Source organism: Nicotiana tabacum, chromosome 1, assembly GCF_000715075.1.
Source record: "Nicotiana tabacum cultivar K326 chromosome 1, ASM71507v2, whole genome shotgun sequence".
NCBI classification, from domain to species: domain Eukaryota; kingdom Viridiplantae; phylum Streptophyta; class Magnoliopsida; order Solanales; family Solanaceae; genus Nicotiana; species Nicotiana tabacum.
Window position 1 is genome coordinate 398,356 of NC_134080.1, and position 24,545 is coordinate 422,900.

General features: G+C 33.8%; 1 long non-coding RNA gene and 2 other non-coding genes across 3 annotated transcripts; 1 reads left to right on the forward strand and 2 right to left on the reverse strand.

The window, feature by feature from the left end:
- Positions 1 to 13,240: 13,240 nt before the first annotated feature.
- On the forward strand, positions 13,241 to 16,940 carry LOC107769638 (uncharacterized). Its single transcript, XR_012696127.1, has 2 exons — positions 13,241 to 13,488; positions 16,576 to 16,940. It is a non-coding gene; the product is annotated as an uncharacterized LOC107769638 (long non-coding RNA).
- A 992-nt stretch (positions 16,941 to 17,932) lies between these two features.
- TRNAA-AGC (transfer RNA alanine (anticodon AGC)) lies at positions 17,933 to 18,005 on the reverse strand. The gene has a single exon. It is a non-coding gene; the product is annotated as a tRNA-Ala (tRNA).
- Positions 18,006 to 18,849: 844 nt separating this feature from the next.
- On the reverse strand, positions 18,850 to 18,932 carry TRNAL-UAA (transfer RNA leucine (anticodon UAA)). Its single transcript has one exon. It is a non-coding gene; the product is annotated as a tRNA-Leu (tRNA).
- Between the last annotated feature and the right edge of the window lie 5,613 nt (positions 18,933 to 24,545).

Genomic DNA, 24,545 nt, shown 5'->3' on the forward strand with positions numbered 1-24,545 from the left:
TTTCCAATTTCCACTTGTGCTTGTCAAACTCTTTTGCTATAAGAACTTTAGTGAATGGGTCTGCAGCAGTTTCCTTTCCATCAACCTTTTGAAGCTCGATGTCGCCACGTCCAATAATTTCTCTTATTAAGTGATACCTTCGCAGAACGTGTTTGGATTTTTAGTGTGATCTTGGTTCTTTTGCTTGAGCAATGGCTCCAGTATTATAACACAACAATGGAACTGCACCCTCTATTTAAGGAACCACACCAAGTTCAGTTAAGAACTTTTTCATTCATACAGCTTCCTTAGCTGCTTCACTAGCTGCTATATATTCTGCTTCATTCACTGAATCAACTACTGTAGCTTGTTTGGAACTTTTCCAACTGACTGCACTACCATTTAAAGTGAATACATAACCAGAAATAGACTTGCTATCATCTTTATTTGAAGAGAAACTTGCATCAGTATAACCTTCAAGTTTCAACTCAGAATCGCCATAGATGAGGAATTGGTCTTTAGTCCTTCTTAAGTAGTTAAGAATGGTCTTCACCACCTTCCAATATTCCTTACCAGGATTTGCTTTATATCGGCTAGTCACTCCAAGTGCATAAGCCATATCAGGACGTGTAATGTGATGGTATACATGATAGCTTCTACTGCACTAGCGTATGGGATCCTACTCATGTGTTCTCTCTCTTCAGGTGTTTTCGGACAATCCTCCCTACCGAGAGTAATTACAATGCCAATTGGTAGATAGCCTCTTTTGGAATTATCCATGTTATACCTCTTTAAGATGGTATCAATGTACAAAAACTGGGAAAGTCCAAGCAGCTTCCTAGATCTATCTCTATAGATCTTTATTCCTAATATATAAGCTGTTTCTCCCAAGTCTTTCATGGAGAACTGTTCAGATAGACAAATCTTGGTACTTTGTAATGTTGGTATGTCATTCCCTATGAACAATATATCATCAACATACAACACTAAGAATATAATTGTGCTCCCATTAACCTTTTTGTACACACAAGGTTCTTCTTCGCATCTAACAAAATTGAACTTATCAATTGTCTTGTTAAAGCGAATATTCCAACATCGAGAAGCTTGCTTTAGTACATAAATAGATCTTTGTAGTTTGCAAATTTTATTATGATCAGATGAAGATGTGAAACCTTCAGGTTGTGTCATGTGCACATCCTCTTCTAGCTCACCATTAAGGAAAGATGTTTTCACATTCATTTGTCATATTTCATAATCATAGTAAGCTGCTATAGCAAGCAAAATCCAAATTGATTTGAGCATTGCCACGGGAGAGAAAGTTTCGTCATAGTCGACTCCTTCTTTCTGACAATATCCCTTGGCAACAAGACGGGCTTTGTAGGTCTCCACCTTTCCGTCTGCTCCAATCTTTTTCTTAAAAATCCATTTACAACCTATAGGTTTTATATCCGTTGAAGGTTCAACTAAAGTCCATACTTTATTTTCCTTCATAGATTCCATTTTGGATTCCATGGCCTGTTGTCACTTCTCATAATCAGAATTTTGTATAGCCTCTTCATAGGTCTTAGGGTCATCATCATTATGATGAACCTCATTTGATACATCATCTTGTACCATTAAATTTAATCTGTTCACCTTGTGCTAGATTTGGTTGTTGTTCAATTTGGTTTGGAACTGGTTCATTAACCTGTTCTTGAACTTCATTTAGTTCTTGAACTTTAACCGTTGAAGATGGCAACTTCCTTGGCAACTTCAAAACATCCAATAACGGTTCTTCAACTTGGGTATCATGATCTTTATATTGCGTTGATTTATTAGTTTCTTGAACTTCATTAAGTTCTATTTCTCCATTATAATTTCCTTCTAAAAGAAATTTCCTTTCCAAAAAGGTTGCTCCTCTGGCTACAAACACTTTATGGTTAGAAAGATGATAGAAATAATATCCCATTGTTTCCTTGGGATACCAAATGAACCTACATTTATCAGATTTTGAGTCAAGTTTATCAGACTGTAGTCTCCTAACATAAGCTGGACAACCCCAAACTTTAATATGTTTAAGGTTAGGCTTACATCCTTTCCATATCTCATATGGTGTTGTAGAGACTAACTTAGTGGGAACTTTATTAAGTAAGTATGTTGATGCTTTTAAAGCATATCCCCATAAATTTATTGGAAGATTAGTGAACTCCATCATAGATCTTACTATATCTAATAAGGTTCGATTTCTCCTTTCAGACATAGCATTGTGTTGTGGTGTTCCTGGAGGTGTCCACTGTGAGAGAATCTCATACTCTTTGAGATGTCTGTTAAAATTTTCACTAAGATATTCTCCACCTCTATCAAACCTTAGTACTTTGATATTTTACCAGTCTACTTCTCAACTTCACTATGGAACCTTTTGAACATTTCAAAAGATTCAGACTTGTGTTTCATAAAATACACAAATCTATATCTTGACATATCATCAGTGAAGGTTATGAAGTAAGAATATCCACCTTTAACTTTAATTTTCATGGGACCACAAACATCTGTATGAATTAGTCCCAAAAATTCAGAAGCTCTTTCTCCACTTCCAGTAAATGGAGATTTGGTCATTTTTCCTTTGAGACAAGATTCACAAGTTGGATATGATTCAAAATCATATTTGTCAAGGTACCCTTCCTTGTACAACTTGTTAATTCTTTTCTCTCCAATATGACCAAGCCTACAATGCCAAAGATATGTATGATTTACTTGATCATATTTTTTCCTCTTAAGACTTGAAACATGCATAATCAAATTAGCATTCACATTAGGTAAGACATAAACATCATGTTGGAGATAGCCATTCACATATAAATTATCACTATAATAAATAGAGCAAATACCATTGCCTATATTAATGCGAAAACCACGTTTGTCTAACATAGAAGTTGAAATAATGTTCGAAACAAATTTAGGAACGTAATAACAATCATCCAACATAAGTACTTTTCCCGTAGGCATTATTAAAGAAATTGATCCTACAACTACGGTCGCAACTTTTGCACCATTTCCAACTTGTAGATTAACTTCTCCTTTCTTTAACCTTCTACTTATTTGGAAACCCTGCAATATATTGCAGATGTTATAACCACTGCCAGTATCTAATACCCGCAATGAAACATCAATAGTAGTTAAAGAAACTTTAAAATCATTTTTCAATTGAGTCTTAACTTGTTTCTTATCATTTAGAGTTGCAAGATACTCTGGGCAGTTTCTCTTCCAATGTACTATCTTCTTACAGTAGAAACATTCAACATCAGATTGGTCCGCTTTTCCTCTTTTACCTTTGGGTTTGGTCACACCACCCTTAGGCGCAGTAGGTTTCTTCTTGGGTTTATTTTTACCCTTACCCTTCTTCTTAGAAGAGTTTCCAACCAACATGACAGTTTCTCTCTTCTTCTCAGATGCAAGTTGATTCTCATAATTAATCAGCATATTAAGCATCTCATGAAGATCACACTCCATTTTATACATATTAAAATTAATAACAAATTGTGAAAAAGATTCAGAGAGTGACTGCAAGATCAAATCTTGAGAAAGCTCTTTACCCAATTTGCACCCCAACTTTTCAAGTTCTTCAAGAAGATCAATCATACGATTGACATAGGGTCCAACTCGAGAGTTTCCAGTCAATTTGGATCCAAATAAAGCCTTAGATAGCTGATATCTTGATGTCCTGCTTTTGGTACCAAACATCTTCTTAAGATGTTCAATGATTGCAGTTGGATCCATATCCTGATGTTTCCTCTAGAGCTCAGAACTCATAGAAGCGAGAAGGATGCATTTGGTAGTAAGACATTTTTCCAAGTATTTCTGATAAATCTTGGTGGAATCATCATCATTCTCATCTGGGACTTCCTTGGCAGGCTTATCGATCACATCAATAAGTTTTTCATGCACGAGAACAATTCTCAAATTTTTGTACCAATCATCGAAGTTTGGTCCTACCAACTTGTTGGTCTCAAGTATTCCACGCAGTGATATAACAGACATATTGAGAAATCTAAAATTAGAAAAGAAAAGACATTATTATAAGAACATATTTAAATATATCATAAAGACATGGACTTTTATCTAAATAATATTTTCACTCATTATTTTAAACTGTTTACCCTCATTAAAATTTAAGAAATCTTTATTTCTATTAGTGGAGTAAAAGAAACCTTCAACAATATGTATGAGCCACTTGGAAGTCAAATCGTTTCTCACATATATTTTAAAGGTAGGTACACTTACCAATTGTATCCCCATACAATTTCCTTAAATAACTCTATGTCAATTAGTCCCTTGGTAGTCAGGTCGATCCTATTGGCATAGTTGAGTTCAACCATCATGATAGCAAAGAATTTATTAAATTTTATACTCCCCAGGTAATCCAGGCGTCTAATGTAAAATTAAATAATTCTTTCAATCTATGCATCTCATGCAATAAATAATTTTAACATATTCTCAAACTATAAGTCTCCTGGTAGTCATACCGCTCCTTATAAACAAGAAATAAGTAAAATTATTTACTTTGATGGATAGCTCTACAATAAAATATCTTATATTTATTATTTAAGAACTCAAATTTTAATAGGAGGGAATTGTTACAAAAATAAATTTTAATAACATGAAGATCAAATCTTTATAGAATATGAATTTAATTCAAGTTGTCTACATGCTTAGTCCAAAATTAATTTACATTACATGTGATAAATAATTCAAAATCATATGCCGAACAAGCATGTGACATAAAAATGAAATTCAACATACTTCTAACATGTTTATCTTATAAATCACATAAAATAATACATGCCAGAAAATTATTATTAGTTAATACCTTATAAATTAATAACAATTAAAACAACTGTATAACCTAATAACCTATTACAGATTATCGTCGTATCTTATACGAAATTTCAAACTTTAAGTTACGAACTATCTTAGTAGTTTAACTTATATAAATACATATTTTATTCACAATAAAATAATATTAATCAATATATTCAAAGAATTTGTCTATTGCACAAGATACATGTATTATGGTTTGAACTTTTCAAATGAAAAAATATTTCATAAATAAATTTTAGACAGCTAAGAAGCACTTGGAAGCTGGAAATTAGTGTAGGATTGCATATAGGTGTTCATAACACGCAGCGGAAGGCAATAACAATCCTAGGCAGAACTTTTCGTGTTTAAAATTTATTTACATGTCAAAGATCGGATCTAAGACGTACCTGGTGAAGAGAGTCTTGTTTCAAAAAATTTCTTCGATTGTGCGAAAACTCTATGCGTATCCACGCCGAGACCGATCCTTGCTATCAACTCTTTGATCAATGAAACCCGTGAACAAAATTGAACAAACTATTGTAACTCAATGTTACACGACAAGAATTGTTATTGTCAAAAATGTTTGTCTCTTGATTTTTATGGCTTCTCAAACCTGTTATTTTCACTTCAAAAATAGAAGCTAAAAAAGGGGAAGAATAGAGAGTTTTTGCTACTGCAATTGAATGTCATCCGATTCTCAATCAAGAGTAAGTCTTTTAATATAAAAATTGAATTCATTAAAAAATATATCCCATTCTAAGTGGGATGATTATGACAAACTTCCTTTATTAACTTTATAAAAGTTTTCTATTGAAAAATATATCCCATTCTAAGTGGGATGATTATGACAAACTTCCTTTATTAACTTTATAAAAGTTTTCCATTGAAAAATATCTCATTCTAATGGGATGAATCTTCCAAGATCTTGAAGAGTTTGAATTGAAATTCTGCCGTAGGAATTCCTTCATGGAATTCCATGTCCAATCAAAATTGGACCAAGTGTTCTTCATTAATATTATATATATACACCTTATATAATCAAATATTAATTATATATATCACATATATATATTTCAACCAAGAGATACAATTTAATTTTTTATCCAAATAGAAACTTCAATTTATTCACAATATTAATTATATTCTCTGTGTTGTTAAACTTCAATTATATTGGCCTCTCTACCCTTCGGGGTAGGGGTAAGGTCTGCGTACATATTACCCTCCCCAGACCCCACGTGTGGGATCATACTGGGTTGTTGTTGTTGTTGTTGTTGTTGTTGTTGTTGTTGTCTGTGTTAACAAATAATATAATAATATTTCATTTGGACTAATAACTAAATTTATTTGACTAATTAAATTCCTTAATTTAATTATCAAATAATAAAGTAATTAATCCTTTAGCAATGATCAAAACACTCGTTAGTGAGCGACCCCATAGGTTCAACACTAAGCCGGTAGTAAATTGATTGCATCAATATACTAATCAAGGGTGGCGTCTAACAACACTCCTTAACAACTCGATAGAATGAAGTATACAATTTACTCTCAAGAACCAGTAGAAGAATAATGTAGTAATTCCTTCTGTCCTTATAGCTTTGGATCACCTTAGGATATGGTTCAGCTGTCAAATCCAAATAGGCGACCAACTATGTGTTCATGTTAAATATAATCGACCATTGAATGACCTATGAAACCCATTTCTTCTTTCATTCAATTGCCATGGCCAAAGTCTTAGTTTGGTCGTTTATAATTCATGACAACATGAAGCTTAAACTCATTACCAAGAGTTGACAGATTTCATCTTGATCAATCACTAATTCTACAAGTATTTAATCGTACCCAATATCCTTTCAACTATCGCCCTAAGGCCATAGGTGTCTAGTATCAAAGCACAATAAATAACTTGTCAATTACAATGATTATCTCAGGTCAAAGGAAACTCTTACATCACAATTCTTCAAGAGAATGTCCTATTGACAGTTTATGGTAATTCTAACCATTAGGAATTATCCAATGAGTCGGTTCAATGATCATATCTCTATATGCATCATCTATCTATGTGATTCAGTTAATGAGATCAACCAATCTTTATCCTATAAAGACGATCACATAGATATTGATCTAACCGGATTATTAATGTCCAAATTAATAATCCTATGATCAAGAACTAAATTTATATTAAATTATAAGAAACTTTACTCTCATTATCATGATCTCAATCACGATGACAAGTCTCAAAATTTAATCAAGGACCTTATCAAAATAATCAAGCAATTAATAATAATGATAAAAGAATATCAAATGCCCCATATATATTTTATATGAAATAACATTCATGAAAAATATGTTCAAATCATCAAACATGAGATTGGATCTAGGGCATATCTAATATATCCCTAACACTTGTAATCTACGTACAAGCATTCTATATACATATAGCGGTCTCATAATTTGAGCAGAGCTTTTGTTCATCAGATATCATTGCTCAATTCTGCTTCATTTGGCTAATTCGTTAGAATACCATTAGATTGACCAAAAAGTGCTCATATGAACTCATAGTCGAAACACTATATCCGCATCCGCTTTTTCAAGCTAAAACGCCATGTCGAAGAACTTTTCGCATCTTGTCATCCCTTTAAAAAAAATGTGAATAAATTAGGGAATTCAACATCTAATCTCTATAAATTAATAAAAAGAGCCTTAGTCTTATAAGTAATATCTAGCTGGCCAGCAAAGGTAAATGGTGTATTAGCCTAGCTGCCTAGGCTACAAGTTAGAGTCGCTCTAGCATTAAGCGTGATTCATGAAAAATAAACGAAGCAACAAAAAGAACAAAAGTTACGACTGGTACTGTGGTACAAGTGAATAATTTCACGAAAATCCCGTGCTATTCCTTGATCTCCTTTCCGTTTTTAACCTACAAATTGAAAAATCTAGGCGTAGAGGTTATGCTTATGATCTCATTTGATTTGATTAAATTTTGTTTTGAGCTTTTTTGAGGTGGATAATAACCAAATTAAGGAGGGAAAATGCCCTTACCAATTATCATCTTTCTTCGATTTAATTACATCTTTGTGTCACATGCTAATGTAACATAGTAAATCAAAATTTTAGGCTTTTTGCCATTCTTATACTTGTATAAAATGATCAAAAAATTGAATGCAATATGTAATGAAGGAAGAGGGGTTAGCCGACCATGTTAACATTGACAAAAATTCTAAATATGTACTATGTGCATATATATTGAAAATGATTATATATATATATTTTGCTTGAAACTTTCAAGATTATTAATGTTCGATGGGGCACTGGTTGAACAGTACTCACTCATGTGATCCACTACCGTCAATTCTTGGATAAGCTCATGTGGGTGGGTGTGAATTTTCCAGAACTTGTGGAAATGTGTTGTGTTTTTCTCCATGACCATGTGGTCTGCAGTTTGCAACAATGCCTGTGCATAGCTACTTGCTAGGCAGCGACTATTACTATTAGTATAGTGAGTGCGATGTTTGCTACTCCTTTTCTTGAATCGCCCACTGCTATAATACCAAGCTCGTGGATTTGGACTTTCTTGACTTCTCTTTTTCTTTGTTTTAATAGGTGGCGAGGGATCATTGATCGATCATGTGGCTTGTTAAATTTCACCATCTTTTGGGGCTTCTCTAATCTTTCGGTGCTTGTCTAATCAATAATCACTGATGTTTAATGTAGAATCTACAAAATATTTGTAGCATATTTATTAAAATTGATGTGTCTGATGTCATGAATTCATTTACGACGAGGTTAATCTATCTTTCCGAATATTAACTTGCAAGAACAGTAATATATCTAATTCGTCGGAGAGGCGATTGTAAATCCAATTATTATTATTATTATTATTATTATTATTATTATTATTATTATTATTATTATTATTATTATTATTATTATTATATATCAACTTGAAGTTGCTATAAGAATTTGTTGTTTTAAATTCGGAATCCGTAATATTATGAGGTACGTAATGGATAACTAGGAAAAGTTGACACCATTTGGTACAGTTTGTCTACTGATGTGTTGATTATGTATTTGATTTTGCTCTAAGAGGTTTGAGGTTTGAACTTTAACTTGCACATATTGTTTGCAAATATTTGAGAGAGCCTTTGCAATTAAAAATTGTGATTAAGTAGAAATGAACTCAAGACCGTTTCTAACTTAAGACTAAACAAAACTAATGGATTAATGTTATTTATTGTCTAGAAGTATGATAATTAAAGTTATTTATTATTCTCGTTCTCATATAAATTTCGACATCACTTACAAAAGTTCTGCGCACGCTCCGGATTACCTTCCCATACAAGTCTAGCTATTAAAAGATTTCATGTTATCGTACCAACTCAGTTAATTTTTCCAATTCCACAAAGTAGCTGATAAATCTTTATTTGTCCGTATGTTATTTAATTAGATTGGCTAAAAGAGCCTGGCAATTATGTATCTTGGTTATAAAACCTTTAGGATCCTTTGGTTCAAAACCAGGCAATTCTGGGATTATAAACAGGAATATCTATCCCACATCCTGAATCCTGATACTCTGTATTCTAATGCCACATATAATAGATGATTTGAATACAAACACAGTGATTTGTTATGATGAAGAAAAGAATGTGTTTTGGTACGCCTATCATCTAGCACCTAATGTTCTAGTTGCTCAATGATGAAATAACTTTAATTTTTCTTATTAACTTTCGGCAGCTTCACCTATATGCATGGTTCCTATGGATCGGAGCAATGAATTAATGCCACGTTCAAAATTTACTACTCCGTATATGAATATGCTGCTGCTGAATCCTTTAATGCATAATCTATGCTACAATTCCTCACCCATCCCACTAGAAAAGAAATAAAAAAAAACAAATGATTTTTTTTTTTTAAAAAGCACAGAAGTAAATGCAGATATATATGAGAGCTACAGTGAGAAGTCAAAAGGCAAAAGTTTCTGGCATAATAATTAAAATGATAGCAAGTCAACTCTCATGAATTAAATTGATCGATTTTACGCCACTTTCCCAGAAGAGTATCAGAGATTATTAGAAAAGGGTTTTTAGTTCTTGTTTTCTCTTGCAAGAACTAGCTATAGGACCATCACAATTGTTTTAATAGTTCATATTTTTTAATATGTCTCAGAAAAGAAAAAAAATGATTGAAACAGCGCAGCTTTTGTCTTCCCAAAGCTTCACACTCATAACATTACATGTACAGATAAATAAAGAAGTAGAAAAAAGAAAAGAGAAAAAACAAAAGAAGAATGAAGAGAAGTGTCGTCTTAAATGAAGGAGAAGCTGCATTGAATAGAATAGTTGGGGAAATTTTGATAAGAAATTGAGGATGAAGATGAGCTGTTGGAGGTTGCCAATGCTAAAGCCGATGCATGAGCTAGCGTGGTTATATCATGTTTCTCTGCCCAGATCTGACTATTTCAAACAACCTAATTCATTCTTTTTATATATATAAACTGTTCATTAATTCAAGAACCAATGAGCTAAGGTATGAATAATACTGAGTTGGTTTCTCCCAAGCACCATTTATGTGCCATTCCGATATGTGTTTCAATGGGAAGTTGCCGCTATTCAAGTGTGCGTTTTAAAAATAATTTAATTTCACAATACCAATATAATTTAACAGTTTTAGCAGGTCATCTATCCATTTTTTAAGTCATCAATCACCGCTTAGTATAAACAGTTATTTACTTGTAAAAAGGATAGTTCGGTGGACAAAATATCCCGCATTCACGTAGGGTTCGATAAAAGGTTGCATCCCTAAGGTGTGAGGTAGACAGTTAGTTGTACTTACTTATAAATAGTTGATAGTTGCAATCTTTCTTAGTGTATAATAGCATATTTCGCCAAGCTTCTTTTGGCCAAAAATGTTGTTTTTTCTTCTTCTTTTTTGCCAAAAGCACTTTTGGCAAAAAATTGAGGTGTTTGGCCAAGTTTTTGAAAGGAAAAAAAGTGTTTTTGTTTTGGAGAATCAGAAAAAAGTAGCTTCTCTCCAAAAACACTTTTTTGAGAAGCACTTTTGAGAAAAATACACTTAGAAGCAGTTTTTTAAAGCTTGACCAAACACTAATTGCTGCTCAGAAGTGCTTTTCAAACTAATTAGTCAACCATAAACTGTTTCTAACCAAAAGTACTTTTGAAAAAAAAACTTTAATTTTTACAGCTTGGCCAAACGCGCTTTAAACATTAACCCTTATTACAATTATTATTCCATTATTTTTGTAAGCTAGACTTAAGAGATATATCAGAAAGCCCAAAGGGAAAACCAAAGTGGTTGGCTGTTGGGTGGAGATCGAGCCTCTCTCTTTAATTCCTTTGCATGGTCAACTGTATAGCAAGATACTATAAGTCAACCACTTGCTGACTCGTATTAATGGAGTTCCAGCTGCCATGTGTAACCAGTGGCGGAGCTACATGCACCAATAAGGTGTTAATTGACACTCCTTCGCCGAAAACTTACACTGTATAGTTTGGTAATTTCTTTAAAATATGTATAAATATTATATAATGACACCCATTATTAATTTCTTGGTGAGTTTCTTTCTTTATATTTTGACTTCCCTTAATGAAAATCCTGACTCCACCACTATACTTAACTTGAAGTTGTTACCAGAAATCCAGTCTTGTTTATCAAATTTTTTCTCTTTGTGAACTTCCATTCTGCCTTATCCTCTCTCCAAATGATGAAAAAGAATGTAGTTGCCTTCTTTTTTATCTTTTTCAACTATGTACTATACATTAGTTTGGCTTTTGACCTGGATCAACCGGGCTCCGGATAATAAATGTGAAGAAATGACCATAGAAATGACACTAGCTAGGTATCCGCTTGTAAACACGTCTATTAAAAATATACTAGTTTTTAATAGTTATTTATGTTATAAATAGAGTTTTATTTAAGATGAATGTCGATATTTTACAGAGATTTTAAGAATTTTACTTTGTGATTAAGTCATTCTTTCCCTATAAATAGAGGGGTCTTATTCCATTATAATTAATCTCAAATCCATAAGAATTCTCTCTTTCTTTACAATATTCTTCTTTTATTGTTTTATAATAATTTAAAATTTATTCGGTTTTAGCAAATTTCAAATTGGACCTCCCGTCCTTTGGGTATGAAGTTAGGCTTTGTCAGAGCCTAACTTTTATACCTCAAGGTTTGAAGTTTTAAAATTTAAAGTTCAAATTTAGAGCTTGAGGTCAGAAGTCGGGCTCCGTTAAAGCCTAACTTCATTACTTCAAGAGACTCGAGGCTTGAAGTTAGGCGTTGGCAGAGCCCAACTTCCCCATAAGTCTGAATTTGAAACTTCAGACTTGCAGCTTCAATAATTTATATATTTGAAGTTGATTGTGAGATGGTTAAATACAAATATTAATCCAAAACATTGATTATTCTTTACAAATATTGATTATTCTTTAAATAGGGGTCTTAAAAAGGCTATTTGTGCGCTTCGACCGGAAAGACCTGTTTCAACTGGGCCTTGCATGTCCAAATCCAAAACATTGTACATGGTCAGAGTGGGCTGAATTCCCCGAAGGCCCAAGTTGTAAAGAAAACCGTGAACGTTCTAAAGCAGCAAATCCGATCCATTTCAACAAACAAAACCTACAGATTAATTACTTATTGTCTCGCATTTACTATGGCCTATATTATCCAATTCTAAATTGTGCTTAATAAAACTTTTTTTTTGATTTCCCACCCGCTGTTCGGTGCTTGCATTAGAACCCGACTATATAGCAGTCTCATTCACTGCACCACATCCTTTGATAGTGTGCTTAATTCGACTTGATGAAACCTTTGTTGTGCCAAAACACCCACAGCCAAATTTTTATATTTTTCATTATTTCTATCGAATAGTCTAAGACAAAAATGAAACTATCAATTTAGAGCCAAAAGCTAACGAAAAATAAAGGGGGTAAAACCAACAAAAAGATTTTTAAGAAAATTACCTATTCATTAATGCACAACTTTTACTTGTATTTTATTTTTATTTCTTAGTTTTGTGTATTATGGACAAGTTTATCACCTAATTTTGTATATGCACTAATAGTGTAAAACTACTTTTACACCATGATTTTTAATAAATCAGCAATAAATATTATTAAAAGTTTACCTGTAATTTCTACTAAATGATCTTATAAATACTCTCTCCGGTCCATTTTAATTGAATTTTTGATATTTTTCTTGTGTTTCACAATATTTAATTTTATTATATATAATAAAGAAATTTTTACAAAGTTGCCCTTTGAGTAAAGAATCTAGTAGTATTTGTTATATTTTTAATAATTAAATTAAAGTTAACAATATCATTTTATTGTTAATTAAAACAATTAAAAATTCAAATAAAATGAAACAGAGGAGTACTTTTTAATTGGTTAGTGCATACAAGGTATAAATCGAGACAATAGAAGAATTCGGGTACATCTTTTCACTTTCTAATTTCAGTTCTTCCCCTTCCTTCCCTAAATACCCAAAAAAAAAAAAGACAGCTTGTGTAGGTTCTCAATTCAGAAAAAAATGGGATACGTGCTAAGGGTGAGATTTGCATCGTTTTTCGCCGGTGCTGCGGTGGCGTCGGCCGTTGGTCTCTACGTGCTCCACAAGGATTATCAAACCGCCCACCACTCCCTCACTCAACAGGTTCTTTTGACTTTCAATCCACTTTCTCTCCTTTCTGATATGCTTTTTTTTTTTATATATATTTAAAGTACCGTGTTTTGTTTAATTTTGTAATGAAATGGGCCTGAATAAAGTGAAATGAATACGGAGGTTTTATATAGCTGATCTCGACTAGTTTCGGATTAAGGTGGAGTCAATTGAATTATGTTGATTGATTGAAATAACATTTTTTTTATTAACTGAGAAATGTGCTGTTTTCCAATTTCAAAATATGGTGGATAAAGCCTATGGGCTGCCCGTTACCTTTAACCCTTCTCTACTTAAATTGCAATTGGTTCACCAGCAAAGATTCAAACTTTTAATGTTTCTTTTGAAAATATAAGTAAATAGCTTCGAATTTTCTACATATCCTGATTCCTGAGTGTACTACATTTGTCGCTGAACCAAAGTCTGGGGCTTGATTGAAATAACAGACTACTGTGCTTAATTTGAAACAAATTAGGGAAACATAACCATTTCAAAACAAATTAGGAAAAATAAATCTCGGCTGAGGGTTTTAAGATGTAGTAACTGTTGGCTAAATTCCCAGCAAATATATTAAGCTTTTAAATCCACTCTGGTTAGCCTCTTTAATGCCATACGATGAAACTGTGGGAGAGGGTGGTGGAAGCGAGGGTGAGGAGGTCGGTGTCTATATCTGAGAACCAATTTGGATTCATGTCGGGTCGTTCAACTACGGAAGCTATTCATCTTATCCGGGGTACAGGGATAGGAGGAAGGATTTGCACATAGTGTTTATTGACCTAGAGAAAGCGTACGACAAGGTACCAAGGGAGGTTCTTTGGAGATGCTTGGAGGTAAAAAGTGTCCCGCTAGCTTACATTAGTGTGATTAAGGACATGTATGATGGAGACAAGACTCAGGTTAGGACACTATGAGGAGACTCGGAGCATTTTCCGGTGGTTATGGGGTTACACCAAGGATCTGCGCTCAACTCTTTCTTATTTGTTCTGGCAATGGACACACTGACACACCATATTCAAGGGGAGGTGCCATGGGGTATGTTATTTGCTGATGATATAGTTCTGATTGATGAGACACGAGGAGGTGTTGACGAGAGGCTGGAGGTTTGGAGACAGACTCTTGAGATCTATGAGGATGTCACACACCGTATAGGGGCAGGTTGGATGAAATGGAGGTTAACATCTGGCATTTTGTGTGACAAAAAGGTGCTCCGGGGACTTAAAGGCAAGTTTTACAGAGCGGTGGTTAGACCGACCATATTGTATAGGCCAGAATATTGGCCAGTTAAGCTTGCCCATATTCAGAAGATGAAAGTAGCAGAAATGAGAATGTTGAGATGTATGTGCGGGCACACGAGGTTGGATAAGATTAGGAATGAAGATATTCGAGCAAGGGTGGGCGTGGCTCCCATGGAAGACAAAATGCGGGAACTGAGGCTTAGATGGTTCAGGCACGTGCAGAGGAGAAGCCTAGATGCCCCGGTTAGGTGATGCGAGTCGTTGGCTCTGACAAGTATGAGGAGAGGTAAAGGGCATCCAAAGAAGTATTGGGGAGAGGTGATCAGGCAGGACATGACGCAACTTGAGCTCACCGAGGACATGGCCCTTGATAGAAAAGTATGGAGGGAGATTATTAGGGTTGAAGGTAAGTAGGTAGTTGACCGTTTTTCTACACTGTTCTGTGTGTAAGTCTAGTCGGTCAGTGTCGTGTTTTAGTATGCTAGAGGTTCGTGTTGTGCTCGTATTATTTTCTAGGACCTTGTCACTGCATTGATTATTGATATTGTGCTTTCAGGTATATTTTCTGACTCGTGGCTCGCTGGTACTATCTTTCTGGTTATGTTGTTGTTATTATTCTATTATCGCATCTCATCTTCTTGTGCCGAGGATCTATTCGGAAACAACCTCCCTGCCCCCAGGGTAGGGGTAAGGTCTGCGTATATACTACCCTCTCCAGACCCCACTTCTGAGATTATACTGGGTGGTTGTTGTTGTTGTTGTTGTTGTTGTTAGCCTCTTTAGTGTTTGCAAGACGAACGTGTTGATGTAAGATAGCTAGTGGCCTGGAGCATATTATTCTTGGATGGAATAAGAATACGATGGTTTTAGGTGGAGAAGATGGCGTTGATGGTGACTATAGTGGAAGGTGTATGGTGGAGCGGTGGTGTGGAAACGGAAGAGGGATCTGGCTAGGACGAAGGAACAGCGGGGGAATTTATGTTGAAATAGATTTTCTTTTTCCTTTTTTTTTCTTCTCAAGCCTCGTTTTAAAATAATTATGTGGGTCTAAATGTTGCATGTCCTTGTTTCGTTCGTAACTTTGCCACATCATCCCGTGTGAATTAAACGCATTTTAGTTTTTTGATTGGTTGTTAATGTGTTGTTCAATAGGTACATCTTGGACATGCGTTAGGTGTCTAGTAGGAAACAGACTCAGTTGAGGTGTCAAAATGAAATTATGTGCCAACTTTAGGAGGTTGTCTTGTATTTGGCCTAATTATTTACAAATGTGACCACTACTTGAATTCCTTTCACCATTCTCTTTTAGAACAATCTTGACTCGGTGGTCTATCGGAAACAACCTCTCTACTTTATCGGGTAGGGGTAAGGTCTGCGTACACCCTACCCTCCCCAGACCCCACTTGTGAGATTTTACTGGGTCGTTGTTGTTGTTATTCTCTTTTAGAACCACTAATGTTGGACTGCAGTCAGTGCACAAATAATTTTATAACTTGTTTTCAAAGTTTTGTGCTTGTTTTCTCAATTTCACTTTCCTTTCCCCAAAGTTAAAAACCAGTTCTTATCTTCTTAGCACAGTTTTATTCTTCTCTATTTCTACCATTAGTAGTCTTATAAGGATCATTTCAGTGGTCATGAGCATTTTGGGGGTTTAACGTCCAAAATAAGTGCAGCATTGATGGTAAAAGAGGTGAATCCACACCTAATAGACTAAGCAATTTAATCTTAAGAGATGCAAATTAGATTGAGGAGACATATCACGTAGCCTTGGTTAAGTAAAGTATGTTGCCCCAGCTGGACTAAATCTCTTCTGTCTACATGATATTCACTTTTTTCTAAATTCCAGATGAATGATGTTTATGAATCTCTGAATGGACGCATTTCCGCTTTGGAAAGGCTGAAAGAAGCTGATGCTGCAAAACACGGGGAAGCTACTGAGTAGAAGTTCTATGTGGTTCCCGATGGATACTTGTCCTGTTGAGACATCAAAATAGATTCCATAGGATGTAGTTGCTTCTGACTCCATTATGATGTATTTGATCTACTACATAAAGTTGAGCTTTTTCTTTTGTTTTGCTGTATGATGGGTCAAAAGGCACGGTTTTCTGGAAGCGGTAATGTGAACTTGAAGTCAATTTTGATTCTTTGCGTTTCTGAACCTATGAAATGTACTACTGCCCTTCTTTACAATAAGATTAAAGCTTGAACAACGAATTCCTCAGCTAGCTATTATTTGGATGATCATAGGCTAAAATGATCATTATTGGTGATTCTGGATATACCTTGAATCGCACTTGGCAGTTCTGTTTTGATAAATATTTCTTTAAGTATTTGCTGAGTTTTGTCTTCCATTGTCAATTCATTATTCAGAAAGTGGAGGTGATAAACTTGTACCTCTTAACATCTGATGCTTCTTCTGACCCGTTTCTGTTGCTAATAGATTGTTTCACTATGGGATGGTTCCGGGTTATTGATGCCTGGATAAATGTACCATCAGTTAAGGCCCCTAGGTTGTTCCTCTGGTTATTCATCTTTCTTTGCAACACCAATGTGGTTTAAACCATGCCCGAGCTTCTTAGGAAGCAAAACTGCAATTTCAATATTTTAGCATGTCTTTAGGTTTAAGCACAATAGTTGGTCATACCGAGCAATCAAGACTCTAGCTTATGAGAGCTTTCGGAGGAAACAAATTAGCAAAAGGGGTTAAGGTCCTAAATAAGTGCCTTCTGATTTCTGTGGTATAAGAAGTTATGAAACCTATTTACCAAACGGAAAAAAAAGGAGATGTGATGCGACACGTTTTGGATTGAAGGTTTCTTGAATAAAGGAGATGAGAAAGTATAATATGGATGTAAGATTAATTACTGCTGTCTACTTTTTTCTTCTTGGAGTCCTATTACAAATTACAAAGAGGGCTTGTAACTTAATCTGCTACCATGTGTTGTAACTTGGCTTTCTGAGCTGCTCTCTTCCCCTTATTATGGTAGCTTAATCATCCATGTTACTGAATTCGAGGTTAGAAACCTCAGATTACAATATTTACGCCAAAAAAAAGGAAAACAAGCAATCTTCATGTTTCAGTACGCCAATTCCTAATGTAAAGGTATGCCTGTACTGTACATAGTTGTGTGCAACATTTTTGAAATGCAAAGGTTCAGCAGCCAGCAGCATTTGCCCAGAAAAGAAAATCACAATAAATTGAATGGAGATGCGGGGTATCGATCCCCGTACCTCTCGCATGCTAAGCGAGCGCTCTACCATCTGAGCTACATCCCCTGCTTATATGATTAACTTTAAACAAATTGGAATTATGTCAAAAGCTGTCTATCTATGTGCGTAAGAATTACCGAGACCGGTGGATCTATATAACCCGAGAATAAAAGTTAAAGAAACTAAGTGCCTATTTGGACATAAAATTTGATGTAACATTTTTTTTAAAAAAAATTCACTTTTTTTCTAAATTAGCGTTTGTTCATAAAATTTCCAATTTTCACTTGAAGATGCATTTTGAAAATTTTCGAAAATTTGAAAAACTGCAAAAAGCTGTTTTTCAAAATTTTCACTCAAATGACTCACAAAACTTCAAAAACAACCAAAACTAAAATTTATGTCCAAACACAACTCTAAATTTCAAATACCATTTTCACCATTTTTTGGAATTTTACAATTCTTATGTCCAAAGCCTACTAAGTTTGAGAAAGGTCTTGTTCGAATTATACGAAGAGACGGAAACCATTGAATCATTTGGCTTCGCTTTGAAAATTGAGTGACAAGAATTTATCTTCACAAACATGCAAAACTTCTCCTAAGCTAATCAAAAATGAAAGAAACTACAAAAATGCTTATAAGTTGAAAAATCACAAGTTAGAAGTGACTAACTAGTTTTGACTTAAAAGCACTTTTATAATTTATCAAACAACTTAGATAAGTCAAAAAGTCGTGCTAGAAAGCTTTATTTCAGTTATTGATTGGTAATTCCTTGAAGTTAAAGCCATGGATGACATAGAAAAACCCACATAGATGTCATAGTGCAGATAATCCTAAAGTATTGGGAGGGGGAAAAAATTAAAAGAAAAAAGTTCTGTCATCCTAAGATTGGGAAAAACTTTATTTAATTATATGCTGGCTATGGGGTTCGAACCCATGCGCACTTATGTGCAGAAGATCTTAAGTCTTCCCCCTTAACCTCTCGGGCAAACCAGCTTATGTAGCCATCATCTGGTAGTATATTAATATAACAATAACAATCAAACTCCTGTTTATGTCAGGAATAAAAATAAAAATAAAAGATAATCAACCCGTTTTCTTTATAATAACATTGAAAATGATATTTGCTGCTCGTATTAACTGGAATGGAACAAATATAGGAGCTTTTCTAGCTTGTTAATTATGTTATACTCTTATTTGGACTACAAATTGAACTGCAAAATTTAACTCGTTTGATATGATACATAAAGGTACGTTGAAGATGAGCAAATAATGAATATAAGTAGCCATGAAAGAGACAAATATTTTTTATGTGAAGGAAATTGAGATATATAGTTTGTTCCTTAGCTACTCTATGCATGATTAGCGCGGGGATTTTGTTCAAATTAAAAGACTGATACTGTTTGTTACTTTAGACCTGTTACGATTTTTAGATGAACGAAGTCTATGCTATAAGGTTGAAGCAAGAGAAGAGTAAAGAACTATAATTGGTCTTTGTCTAATTTGGTAGAACATCTGAAAAAGCTGCAGAAATCAAGCCGCACAAGTCTGTCTTAATTAAAGCACAGGGCTAACACATGCTACATTACTTATTTTCTTCTTTCTTTGCCTAATTCAACAAGTAAGTCCATAGTAAATCCAAAAGATTAGAATTAGTGTGTCTATGCGCCTCCAATTTTCCTGTTTATTCATGTTTTAGTTGACAAATAAGTCAAAAAGACACATGCTCTCATGATTTCTCGCCGAAAACGTTCTTGTGAAAGAGATTAAGATGAAGGAAATGGAAACGATTTTTCAGATAGCCACTCTATGGAATGATGAGAATTTCTGACCTTTGATCAGTTTAAAAATTAAGTAGGCGTTTGGAATCTTAAACAAAAAATAGTTTTTAAAGTTGTGTTGAAAATAATTTTTGAAAGTTAAAATTGTGTTTGGATATGCAGTTTTCTTGAAAAAAAGTTGAAGTTTTGTGAGTGGAAGAAAAAATTTCACCCAAAAACTAGCCCAAATCAATTTTTGAAACTTGAAATTTTTTTATTAATTTTTTAAATAAACTGATCAAATTCCATGAACAATTAATGGTAAAAATTGCATGGGGCGCCCTATTTGGTCACCCCAGGGGCGTACGCAGAACTTTTTGCAAGCGATGTCATATTTAAAGAAGGAACAAATAGCCTAATTACTTATTATTTATTTTCTCCACAGTAAAAAATAGATTGGCCATTATTCCACTGGTTATAAGAATTTTTTGTTTAAAGGATCAAGAGTTCAAATCCTGCGCAACCTACTTTTTTTTCCAAACAAAATAAGCTTCAAAAATAGCCAAAAAAGAATTACTAAGGAGGATTGATCCCTAGACCTAGAAGAAATAAGGCAGGAACTAAACCACTGGAGCAAGAGTCCCAGAATGACCTAATATCTTTTTGAACCTCTGTATTGAAAAAGTTATAGCAAATTATGATAGTCGAGTTATACTTTCCATTTTTAATTACTCATAGTGAGAGAAGACGGAGCTGAAATTGTTCATATAGTGCATGATTGCTGAATCAAAGTAAATTTTTAGGTAATATTTGTAAACAAAAAGTTATTTTAATTGAAACAATTCATTTTCTTGCTTCCCAGAGCCTCTGAAATCTCCTAATATTGTGAAGAAATTCTTTTCTTTGAATGAAAGCCTCTAAATGTGTCTGAATCTTTTAATGTTTTAATGCTACACAAGCTTTCTTTTAATATTTTTTTTGTTCAAACAGTTATCATCAGCTGGAAGAATACTTGTAATAGCAAATGATGGTGTCTAGGATGCTTTGTCTGCATTATTAGCCAAGTAAAATATTAGTGCAAACAAAAACTTCAGCTCTAGAGCTGAAGTTCGACAGTTACAAAACAAAAACTTCAGCTCTAGAGCTGAAGGTTACAAACAAAAAGCCAGTTACAAATAAAAACGACAGTTACAAAACAAAAACTTCAGCTCTAGAGTTGAAGCTTACAAACAAAAAGCCAGTTACAAACAAAAACTTCAGCTCTAGAGCTGAAGCTTACAAACAAAAACTTCAGCTATAGAGCTGAAGTTCGACAGTTACAAAACAAAAACTTCAGCTCTAGAGCTGAATTTCAGGCCCGGCTACTAGAATGCTAAAGTTTTGCGTGATTGTCTTTGCTATTTCAGCCCCGTATGCTGAAGTTATGCGAAAAAGCGGGTACACTTGCAATTTTTTTGGTAATACGGACACAAGTTAAAACGTGACACAAAAAACGAGTATAGATGCAAATGCCCCCAATTAATGATTTCAACAAGATTTTGAAAAGAAAGTAAAAAATATCATTGTCCAAATAGGAGCTAAGTACTACTCCATATGGTATTATAATATTAACGGTTTTGCATACAACGACTTTAGTTAATGTGGATATATTTAAAATTTCCATCCGTTCCACTTGATGTGGATATATTTACTTGAGCATGAAAATTAAAAAATAGAAAATGACTTTTAAGTCAAATATATGTAAAGTACCAAAATTATCATTTTGAATCAGTGATGGTTAACTAGAATTTACATGTTTTTTCATTCTCTTTCTCCTTAAAAAGGAATGAACTTTTATATCAAGAGTATGTTAGGCAACAATCATGTTATTAAGAATAAAATGATAATACTAATATTAGTTGATATTTGAAAGATAAAAGTGCCTAACGCTTTGAAGACTTTAACAAAGTAAAAATATCAATTAATTAACCATGGTTATGTAATAAAAATGAATGTATACACATATGTTTTGTTTCATATGGTGTAAACATCCGATAACCAAGAGAGAGAGTAGTTTTAAGGACTATGGTTACGGTGTCAGTAAGGATTGGTTTCAATCACATGAATATATTGAGTAAACAGGTTAGGGAGCCAAACTTTTATATCTTTTTTGTTCCAAAGTGATGGCTTCTAGTCCTGTGCTCACCTCTATACTTTGTAGGGATATTGTATGTCTACATTAATTTGGGAATACACGTGAATGGAAACATAGTCTCGTGACTTAATGTGGACAGGAAACATACAAACACTAACGCCAAAACAACATTCCAAGTTTCTTTCTGACAAAGTCGCTATTTTGTTACTACTTTCCAACCCCTTTATTACGCTTCTTTATTTTCTTCCCACATTTACCAAATCACGCTTCAACTAGTTCTAGCATGTGTTTACATTAATTTGACGCTAACAAATGATTAATCCTAATTAACCATTTGCTTTTGCCCTTTTCACAACTCCGCTAATTCCATCTTTGGTTGCGGATTCTCGTAGTTATATAAACAACAACAACAACAACCCAGTGTATTCTCACAAATAGGATTTGAGGGGGTAGGATATACGCAGCCTTACCCCTATCCTAAAACGGTAGAGAAATTGTTTCTGATAGACCCTCGACTAAAGTAAAGATGGAAGAAGCACTGATATCCAGTAATAACCATACAAGATATTTAGAAAACTAAATCCAAAATAGCAAAAAAGAAGATGAAAGTGTTGGGATATATACTATTAACCATGAGTTTGATTTAGATATAGTATTTATTACGAAATAATTGTTTATTCAGTTTTAATAAAGTTTTAAATAGATCATATATTAGTCTGTATCTTTTGCTTATATAGTAGATGATTTAGTGTATATAGTTTAGCTTATATACGGAAGATTAAATCATCGGTTCTTATAAGTATAAAGTTTGAGTTCATAATCTAATGATGGAATTGGACAAACCATCAGGAATGATTGTAGCACAAGATTAAATATAATTTATCTTGATTATGGGAATGGTTTAATTCCAACTTCTTGTGCTAATACATTTTGTATGTATTGAACGAACCAGGTAGAGATAAGTATTTTATACTGATTTAAAAGAATAAACTCTCTAGCCATTAAATGTACTTATACTCTTAATCTTGATATAATTATTATTAGCTGTGTATATTATTATTGTTTTAATTTATTAAAAGGCGAGATTCTTTCGTGGGTCAATATGCCTGGTAAATTGGATAATAATAATGTACATTGGTGAAGTAATAGCTAGTTGATGGAATCCATGTTTCGGTTTAGAGATTGATGATACACCTTTATGAAAGCTTATAAGTTTTCATGTGTAAACCCGGCCGGTGGATTTTATATCCGACACATAAAATAAGTTAAGCGAAAGTCTAAAGGAAATAATCAATAAATTAAATCATCAGTAATTTAATTTACTTGATTAGTATCTGAATCTTAATATGGGGAGTTAAATAAGATTTAATGGATGAATTTCGAAATTGGATAAGGAGTGCAATTACGAATTTTTAGTGGAATAATTCATAATTAATTATGGTAGATATTAATTTCGAAAATTAGAAATTAATTCCATAATTGAAGCTTTGTTAATTAAATTATGTGGTCCCTACTGTGCCTAAATAATAGGAAATAAAGGAATCATTTTTCTGGTGGAAAAGAAAACCCAACAGGTTTTGGAAAAGGGTCTTAACCCTTAAAACTTGTGCTATAAATACATAAGTTTTTCCACCTAGAAGCAGTTGTACATGGTGGCTGAAATTTTTGAGCCAAGCTTTCCTAGAAATTTCGCCCACACGAAATTTCTATTTCCGGTATTATTTGGGTAACACAGTAGAAGACCGTGGAACGTTCGAGGATCACGATTGTGCGGGTGATGGAGATTCCATTGAGAAGTTATGGAACTGAAGACTCACGTGATAGAAGAGATATGTTCACGCTTCAAGAGGTAACCCGTAAACTCCGTATATACTAATTGTCTAGATTACACGTGATTTTGATACTGGGATTGCTTCCGCTGTTTATTATAATCCATCAGAAAGAAGTACTAATAACAAGTAATAATAGTGCCTCATAGTTATATAAGAGTACTAAATTACTTAGTTATAGAACGCCAATATATCATATAACTTATTCATTTAATACATAAAAGAAAATTTAAACAAAATGTCCCTGATAATAGGATAAATCCAAGGTACAAAGAGTACATTTTGGGCATATAAATTAAAGTGTATATGTGACGAAAGTCTCCTCATGACCTTATGAGACTTTAGCCCACTACGGTCTTCAACATGTTAAAAATTACTTAGCTCAGATGGCAAGTTCTGAATCAATGTGATTTTTGTTCGTAGATGAATGTATTTTAGTTGCCAAACCATTTAAGGTCCAACTACAAAGAGACTAAGTCTAACAAGACCAAATTTTTAAGCCTAACTTTCTACTGTCGTAATTTAAACACATACACAGAGCCAACGCAGCGGAAATTAAATAAGGAACGTACCTTCAGCCATAGTTGTTCAAGTGTTGTAGGGAATCACATTCGTAAAACATTTGCAGAAAACCTAGGAGCCTTCTAGCCTGTCTCTATCGTAGGATGTCAGACTGATGGAGTCACAGACGTATTTACAGGTAGGCTAGGGACTCTTAGGCAAATACTTTAGCCCTAGGGACTTCTCCATAAATTATAATTACCCTAGGAATTCTTAATATATGATAATTTCTTTCCATCAAAGAAACTACCATATATGCATAACTAAGAATATTATCTGATATATTATTTTCTTTGGGAGACAAGGTAAATAATTTATTACCTTA